The 6,251-nt window shown below is 50.2% G+C and overlaps 1 pseudogene; it reads left to right on the top strand.

Annotated features, from left to right (window-relative positions):
* The first annotated feature begins 1,224 nt into the window (after positions 1–1,224).
* Positions 1,225–1,312, top strand: LOC149434598 (U2 spliceosomal RNA; annotated as a pseudogene).
* The last annotated feature ends 4,939 nt before the right edge of the window (positions 1,313–6,251 follow it).

Below are 6,251 nucleotides of genomic sequence, written 5' to 3'. Positions count from 1 at the left end.
TGGGAGATGGATGGCCGTGAGCTCCATATTTTGGGTGCTGCATAACAGGATACACAAGATCCAAGATATATAGTTTTCTTTTCTCTGAGAAGCAGAGGGAATGTGTGGGATTATGGGTAACCAGTTCTGTCAGAAGGGACACAAGTAGTTTGGGGCTTTCTAGGTAGGCCACTTGTAAAGGATATCCTCAGTGACTGGGTTGGTGGGTGTGTATGTAGGTGGAGTCAAGGCATGGGGTGGGGCACTAGTCTATCTCCAACACCCATCTCCTGGTGACTGCATGGCTGTAGGCGACTTCTGCCCATTGTAGCTGTGTGGGAGGGGTATGGCAGTCAGGTGAACACCGAATCTCTTTCCATTTTGTGTACATGACCAATAGAGTGATCAAATGACTGCCATGTTGATGCTGGAACTAGGGGCAGCCTGGCATTGGTTTAATGAGTTCACTGCCATGGGCTCCGGGTGCCATTTTGGGAAAGCCTTTGTCTAGACCAGTTTTGACCTCTCACAAGATTTTGGCAGCCATTTTGGGATGTGGAAGTACTATATATAGCACATTCTGTGTCCTAGGTGTGCCCCTGGATTAGGAATTGTTAGGTAGTGGCAGCACCCCATCTTATGCAGGGACAGTGAGAACCAGGGGCGGACTGACTATTTGGGAACTCGGGGACTGCCCAAGGGCCCGGGGTCAGTAGGGGGCCCCATGAAATGCTCCTGGTACCCTTCATAGGCTATTTTGGGTGTGGTTTGAGTGTGGGAGAGGACACAGGGGCCCCATGATTCCCTATTGCCCGAGGGCCCATGAGTTGTCAGTCCGCCCCTGGTTAGAACTTGTAGACTTCCTCACCAATTCAGTCAGAAGAGGTGAGGACTTTTCCGGGAGTAAGAAGAAAGATCCATTACCTGCAGAGGGGCCCCATTGTGAAGCACTCAGGGGCCCTGAAAAGCCTTATGAGAGGACCTGTGTGTAGTCACTGTTGAAGCCCAGCACTTGCATGGATTGTGAGCTTAACGGAGGCGTCCTCTGATAATAACTGCCTTCCTGCCCTATACTTCTGTATACGGATGAAGAATTGTTCCAGGAAGAGCCCTGTCATCTGTCTACAAAGTCATTCTAGCAAGTAAACCTGTGGCCCAAATGCTCACAGAGAGGGGTGGGGGAGGGCCAGACAAGGACATCCTCAGGGGCCAGGCATCCCCATTATTAATCTGTGATGTCATGAGTCGTCTTCTCTGCCTTTTGGCTAAGATCAAGTGAAGTATCTGTTCTTATCAGTTGTCTGGGACAGGACCCTGACTCTCTTCACCAATTGGGGCACCAGTAAGTAATCCCGGATGTAATAAGGTGGGAATGGGAGAGCCTTTTTCTTCCGGATTGATTCTGGCCTGGTGCACCAGGCTTGTCCCCGGTGGTAGTCAAGGATTTTCCAGCATGAAGGTCATGCCACAGCACCTACATCGAATTTAAGTCCGGACTTTAACTAGACCACTCCAAAACCTTCATTTTGTTTTTGTTTTTTATTCAGGGTGGACTTGTTGGTGTTTTTGGATCATTGTCCTGCTGCAAAACCCAAATGCGCTTGAGCTTCAGGTCAGGAACTGCTGGCTGGACATTGTCCTTCAGGATTTTCTGGTAGAGCATAGAATTCATGGTTCCATCGATGGTGGCAAGTCCTCCAGGTCCTGACCATCACACTACTGCCACCATGTTTCACTGTTGGGCTGATGTTCTTTTTATGAATCGCTGTGTTAGTTTTACGCCAGATGTAACGGGATGCACACCTTCCACCAAGTTCAACTTTTGTCCCATCAGTCCACAGAATATTTGCCCAAAAGTCTTGGTGGTAGTCAAGATGGTTTTTGGGAAATGTGAGATGAGCCTTTGTGTTCTTTTTGGTCAGCAGTGGCTGTGGCCTTGGAACTCTCCCATGGCGGCCATTTTTTTCCCGGTCTCTTTCTTATTGTTGAATCATGAACACTGACCTTACCTGAGGCAAGTGAGGCCTGCAGTTCTTTAGATGTTGTTCTGGCTTCTTTTATGACCTCCTGGATGAGTTGTCGTTGGGCTCTTGGAGTAATTTTGGTAGGCCACCCACACCTGGGAAGGTTCACCACTGTTCCAAGTTTTCTCCATTTGTGGATAATGGCTCTCACTGTGGTTCACTGGTGTCCCAAAACCTTAGAAATAGCTTTGTAACCCTTTCCAGACTGATACATGCAAATTACTTTGTTTATTGTCTGTTCGTAAATTTCTTTAGATCGGTACATGATGTGTTGCTTTTTGAGATCTTTTAGCATGCTTCACTTTGTCAGAAAGCTTCTATTCAAGTGACTGTTGATTCAACAGGTCTGGCAGTAATCATGGTGTGGCAAGTGAAGCTTAACTCAGCTTTCCAAAAAATGGAACAGTTCATTCATGATTTAACAAGGAAGTTGGAGGGGGGGGGGGGCAGCTACTTTTTCACATAGGGCCAGGCAGGTCTGGACAGCTTTTTTCCTTTAATAAATGAAATCAGGAAGGGGAAAATATTTTTTTCTAGCACTGTCTGCTAATGTATGCTGCCATTGGGATGTGCCAGGAAAGGGTCAGGATACAATGTTTCTATTAGTTCCTGTTTTTATGTAGAGAATGGATGTCTCCCCATCAGAAATTTGTTTCTAATTGATATAATTTTGTCCTTTTTTGTTCTCCTCCTCCTTTCACTCACCTTTAATCTTTCTTTCTTTTTCTCTCTGTGTCTCCTGTTGCTGTACGAGGCGCCCGAAGCCGGCAAATGATTATGGATCGTCCTGTTTAAAATTCGGTATTATTTATGTCCCATATGTGCACCGATTCTCGGCATCCATTTATAACCGTCAGATTAATGTGAACAATTTCATGAGTATAAATCTTTTTGCTTTTCTGGGAGAGAGATGGCGAAAAACAGCTGAATCGTATCATTTTTACAGCGCACTGAACGCCTGTGAGCTCGGCGAGTGTTCTGTGTTGTAATTATGAAAAAATCTGCTCATTGTTAGCAAAACCTGCTGATTCTCAACGAGGCGGACTGGTCACTGCATTCAGTGACACTAAGGGCTGCGTACACAGATATGATCAGTTGAAACATCCAGTCTTGCACAGGTGTACCGACTCCTCCCCTTCAGTCCTGCACAGGTGTACCGACTCCTCCCCTCCAGTCTTGCACAGGTGTACCGGCTGCTCCCCTTCATTCCTACACAGGTGTACTGGCTCCTCCCCTTCAGTCCTGCACAGGTGTACCGGCTCCTGCCCTTCAGTCTTTCACAGGTGTACTGGCTCCTCCCCTTCAGTCTTGCACAGGTGTACCGACTCCTCCCCTTCAGTCCTGCACAAGTGTACCAGCTCCTCCCCTCCAGTATTGCACAGGTGTACCGGCTCCTCCCCTTCAGTCTTGCACAGGTGTACCGGCTCCTCCCCTTCAGTCTTTCACAGGTGTACTGGTTCCTCCCCTTCAGTCTTGCTTAAGTTATAGGCCCCTCCCCTTCAGTCTTGCCAGGTGTACCCCCTCCTCAGCGGCAAATCCACAGTCCTCGGAGAGGAGGTGGTTGTCCTCCCTACCCATCTGCAGTGTAGGGACTCGGGATCACAGGAAATTGTCCTTGTTCCGCAGTGGGAGTCTGGGAGTCCAGAAAATGGAGCAAATGGCTCATCTTCCCAGCAGCAGTTCCACAGTCCAGGAGCGGAGGTGGTTGCCCTCCCCAGCAGCAGTTCCACAGTCCAGGAGAGGAGGTGGCTGCCCTCCCTCCCCAGAAGCAGTTCCACAGTCCGGGAGAGAAGGTGGCTGCCCTCCCTCCCCAGAAGCAGTTCCACAGTCCAGGAGAGGAGGTGGTTGCCCTCCCTCCCCAGAAGCAGTTCCACAGTCCGGGACAAGAGGTGGACGTCCTCCCTCTGGAATAGTTAGCCAGAGTGGAGGCTGACTGAAGCGCTGGCAACAGGGCAGAGCACCGCTGGCCTCTATCCAGCACCTACCATGTCTTCACAGCTCCTGGGAGTTGGGGCAGTCAACCCCTCTCCCCAGCAGCAGACTGAGCCCCAGAACAGTAAACACCTCCCAGCTGAAGAGGGTCCATTCCTCTGCCCCACACTTACCGATAACAACTCTTCCCTGAACGAAGATCATGTGGACCGACTGTGTGGGTTCACTCTGCTGGACTAATGCATGTCCAGACCAGGTGGAGGTCCGGGACCTGGTTAGTCTACTTTTGAGAGGGGAGAAATGTGACAGACCCAACCAGGACAGGGGCTTTTGGAGGGTACTGCATGCTAGCATCTTGCCTACTGACCATGGGCCCTGACATCTTAGGGGCTCTATTCTTTGGGAGGTATTTGCCTGGGGGAACATTTTGTAGTTTCACTTCAGCTACAGATTTGGGGTCTCTGTGCCCAAACCAGCATTGACTGCTTCAAACCCATCCTAGACTCAGAGACTCATAGTAGATGTTAATATAATCAGCTCAAAACAACCTAAAGCTGAGGTCTCTGTAATCCATTTTTAAGGTGTGATGTGTTTTCTGTTGTGCCTTTCTCCCATTGTTAATTGGGTCACCTTTCCTTTGGTCCTCCTGAAGGTTCCTACATGATGGGATTAGTCTGGTGTCAACTTTACCTTGTTACCTAATCAGTGTGGGATGTTATCCCAATGTATAATATTTGTTTTTATTGTTCATGTCTGGGCTGCCCCTATTTCTGAAGTGTATAAAAACCTGTATTTCTGTTCAATAAAAAGAGTTCCTTGTGGCACCTAAGCAAGTGTCGTCTAGTTCTTGGGTGCGATAATACCTTGTTCCTGTGTCCCAGCGGCGGGGAAGCAGTTCTCTGACGGAAGCACCCAGGCGGCCAAGCTGTCTGTCACACATACCATCTTATCAAATGCAAATTTTCAGGAAAAAGATTAATTTTAGTGCACATAGACATGATAACATACCCAATTTTTGGGAAAACATAAAAGATGATGCTGTGGCAAGCAAATAGTTACCAAACATGTCAAAATGTACAATTGTGCGATTCTGTGAAATGGTGACTAATGGAGGTCAGAAACACTGGAGTTTTTATTTTATTTTTTATTATTCGTTTTAAGAAATCAACAATCTGTAATCCAGATGCAAAGTCAATGTATCTGCATGGTGTGGTATGTGAGCTCCTGTGTCCCCACAGGGGGCAAGACATGAAGCTGCCCTCTAAAGCTGCCCTCAGGGGCAGGACATGAAGCTGCCCTCTGAAGCTGACCTCAGGGGGCAGGACATGAAGCTGCCCTCTGAAGCTGCCCTCAAGGACAGGACATGAAGCTGCCCTCTGAAGCTGCCCTCAAGGACAGGACATGAAGCTGCCCTCTGAAGCTGCCCTCAGGGGGCAGGACATGAAGCTGCCCTCTAAAGCTGCCCTCAGGGGCAGGACATGAAGCTGCCCTCTGAAGCTGACCTCAGAGAGCAGGACATGAAGCTGCCCTCTGAAGCTGCCCTCAAGGACAGGACATGAAGCTGCCCTCTGAAGCTGCCCTCAGGGGGCAGGACATGAAGCTGCCCTCTAAAGCTGCCCTCAGGGGCAGGACATGAAGCTGCCCTCTGAAGCTGACCTCAGGGGGCAGGACATGAAGCTGCCCTCTGAAGCTGACCTCAGGGGGCAGGACATGAAGCTGCCCCCTAAAGCTGCCCTAAGGGGCAGGACATAAAGCTGCTCTCTGAAGCTGACCTCAGGGGGCAGGACATGAAGCTACCCTCTGAAGCTGACCTCAGAGAGCAGGACATGAAGCTGCCCTCAGGGGGCAGGACATGAAGCTACCCTCTGAAGCTGCCCTCAGGGGGCAGGACATGAAGCTACCCTCTGAAGCTGACCTCAGGGGGCAGGACATGAAGCTGCCCTCTGAAGCTGCCCTCAGGGGTCAGGACATGAAGCTGCCCTCTGAAGCTGCCCTCAGGGGGCAGAACATGAAGCTGCCCTCAGGGGGCAGAACATGAAGCTGCCCTCTGAAGCTGCCCTCAGGGGGCAGGACATGAAGCTGCCCTCAGGGGGCAGGACATGAAGCTGCCCTCTGAAGCTGCCCTCAGGGAGCAGGACATGAAGCTGCCCTCTGAAGCTGCCCTCAGAGACAGGACATGAAGCTATCCTCTGAAGCTGCCCTCAGGGAGCAGGACATGAAGCTGCCCTCTGAAGCTGCCCTCAGGGGGCAGGACATGAAGCTGCCCTCTGAAGCTGCCCTCAGAGACAGGACATGAAGCTGTCCTCTGAAGCTGAC

This window comes from Staurois parvus, unplaced genomic scaffold, assembly GCF_062004578.1.
Source record: "Staurois parvus isolate SC_StPar_1 unplaced genomic scaffold, SC_StPar_1.0 ptg001728l, whole genome shotgun sequence".
Lineage (NCBI taxonomy): Eukaryota > Metazoa > Chordata > Amphibia > Anura > Ranidae > Staurois > Staurois parvus.
This window is presented reverse-complemented; position numbering and strand designations above follow the sequence as displayed.